At 47.6% G+C, this 2,904-nt stretch overlaps 1 protein-coding gene across 1 annotated transcript in view; it reads left to right on the top strand.

The window, feature by feature from the left end:
* LOC109464383 (ADAMTS-like protein 1) overlaps positions 1-2,904 on the top strand; it is a 30,431-nt gene that overhangs the window by 19,453 nt on the left and 8,074 nt on the right.

Below are 2,904 nucleotides of genomic sequence, written 5' to 3'. Positions count from 1 at the left end.
GTAAGGGGTATCGCTTAGGGGGGGGGGGAGGTGCGCGGACCTCACGGTAGGGAGGCCCGAAAGGCCTCCACAGATTGTGCCTGTATGGCCTGGGCAGGTAAACTGTTCCACTCTCGTATCGAGCGTGGGAAAAATGAGAATTTGAAACAGTCTTTCGTTGCAGGAATAGTATTGTATTTAAAGGCGTGGCTACCTCTGGTGCGCCGCTGTGCAGGAATAAGATATTGTTCTGGGGGTATGCGCATGTGACTGTGAGTTATTTTGAACATTGTAGTCAGCCGTGCCTCTCTTCTTCTGTTGGCAAGAGTGGGCCATTGGAGTTTTTGCAACATTTCGGTCACACTACTGGTGCGGCCATATAGTCATTCATGACCATCCGGGCTGCCCTGCGTTGTACGCGCTCAACTGCCTGCACCCCAACAGCTGTGTAGGGGTCCCACACTGAGGCGCAGTACTCGAGTTTAGGGTGCACTAGAGCTTTATAGCAAGTATTTTTGACTTGCGATGTGCAGTGGCTTAAGTTACGCCGCATAACTCCCAAGGTCCTGTTTGCCTTACCAGTAGCGTGAGCAATGTGAGCATCCCAACGCATGTCGTTGGAGATGTGAACTCCCAAGTAAGGGTACGATTTTACAGTCGTGAGATTTACCGAACAAAGACTATACTGCGTAACAAGTGGTCTTCGTTTGCGTGTAATGTGGATAGTGTGACATTTAGCTGGGTTGAAATTCATTTGCCAATGATCCTGCCACTCGGTCAGCGCGTCCAGGTCAGCCTGTAGGCCCTGGGCGTCTGCCGGGCTCTTTATCCTTTTATTATCTTTATTATCTTATATATTTATCTTTTTATCCCAACAGAGGCCCCAGATATTCTGTTCAGGAATAGGGAGGAGATGAACCTTGAGGATGACCTTGTGTCTGTCACTGTGGGAGGAAAGGTCAAGGTCAAACCAGGAGCCACTGTCACAATCCACTGCCCAGTCCGGGGTAAGTTATCTGTTATTTAGACCCTCTTGTGGAAGACTTTATTCTACTCCATGATGAATTTACTTTATCTACTGCTCTGAGTTGATAAGAGTTTGTTGGTATTGTTACTTTATGTGCTCATAACACGGGATACATATTTTTTTCCGGTACCACGAGGAAGCATGTAATGCCAATCTTACTTTATTTCTGTTCCCCTAAACAATAGGCTTTCCCAAGCCCTTCATCAACTGGGACAAACTGAATGGTACCCTGGAGAGAAATGCCAATGTCCACCCCAACGGCTCGCTGACCATCACAAATGCCTCAGAAGGTGACCAGGGAGCGTACCGGTGCGAGGCTGGCAACCCTGGAGGAAAGGACATGAGAGATTCAACTCTGATCCTTTTAGGTGTGATGAAGCAAAATGATGTGATTTTGTGTGGCGTAGTATTTTGAACTGGGACAGATCCCTTTTACTGTGTGAATGGCATGTTCAGCACCAAGGACAGTTACCTTCACTAGTGTGAATGGCATGTGTCAAGTCCTTTTCTCTAAATACCAGCACCATTAACAGATCCCTTCAACCATATGAATGTTGTGTTCAGCACCAAGGACAGGACCCTTCAGCTATGTTTATTGTTTGTTCAGCACCAGGGACAGGCCCGTTCAGATTTGTTTTGTGAAGTGTGTTCAGCTCCAGGGAAAGTTGCTCTAGCTGTTAGAATGCTGTTTGTGTTATAAATGATTTTGTGAGCTCCAGGGAAAGCTTTCTTAAACGGTGTGAACACAATTCACACATCCAATAATTCTGTACTGTTGATATTCTTGTAACCGAATGCTTTTGAAATGTTCCAGAGCACCCTCACTTGGTGGAGGACCTGCGGCTGCTTCCCCGTCTGGACGCGCTGGTCAGTGCTAATGGCGGGGTCGTCGTCCTCACGGGGAAAAAGGAGAAGGACACCATCGCCAGGATGACTGGGGAGCAGCTGGCCATAGGTAGGGGTCAAGAGAGGTCACAAGAAAAAAAACTGATGTCGTGCTTTCATCAAGTTTTGATAATTGGTCTCTCTCTGCTCTCTCAGCTGCTGCCTGCTGGTACCAAGGAATTTCCCCAAGCTGTTACCAAAAGACTATGTTTCTACTAAGATTACAAAACCCACTCATTATGCAGAATGTGGAACTGTTCACTATCCACTGCCTTCTAAGAAGAAGTCCATGATAGTAAATGTAGCACCTTACAGTTGATCAGACAGTCGTAGTATGTTCAATGTAACTTAACTTTGCATTTACTTTCTTTGATACTGTACATGCAATAAGCCTTCAATAATATGGTCTGATCTCTGTTAGCCTGTCCCATCAAGGGGTTCCCTGAGCCCCCGATCACCTGGTTGCACAACAACCGAGTCCTGCAGCAGGGGGACCCTCGGATCCTGCTGGTGGAGGAGGACCATGTGGTCAGGATAACTGCCATCAAGAAGGAGGACAGCGGCCTGTGGAAGTGTCAGGGCGAGAACGAAGCTGGGACAGCCAGCGCAAACCCCACTCTCTCTATCTCTGGTGAGTTTATAACTGTTTGTAACTGTGAATGATGTGTTCAGCAGCAAGGACAGGTCCCTTCTACCATGTGAATGGTGTGTTCAGCAGCAAGGACAGGTCCCTTCTACCATGTGAATGGTGTGTTCAGCACCAAGGACAGGTCCCTTCTACCATGTGAATAGTGTGTTCAGCACCAAGGACAGGTCCCTTCTACCATGTTAATAGTGTGTTCAGCACCAAGGACAGGTCCCTTCTACCATGTGAATAGTGTGTTCAGCACCAAGGACAAGTCCCTTCTACCATGTGAATGGTGTGTTCAGCACCAAGGACAAGTCCCTTCTACCATGTGAATGGTGGGTAGTACAGTAACATTGCCAGGATGGCTAGCACTAACCTCACAGCC

The sequence above is a fragment of the Branchiostoma belcheri genome, unplaced genomic scaffold (assembly GCF_001625305.1).
Source record: "Branchiostoma belcheri isolate BF01 breed outbred unplaced genomic scaffold, Haploidv18h27 scaffold138, whole genome shotgun sequence".
Classification (NCBI taxonomy): Eukaryota; Metazoa; Chordata; class Leptocardii; order Amphioxiformes; family Branchiostomatidae; genus Branchiostoma; species Branchiostoma belcheri.
The sequence above is the reverse complement of the archived record's forward strand: the minus strand, read 5'-3'. Positions and strand labels throughout refer to the sequence as shown.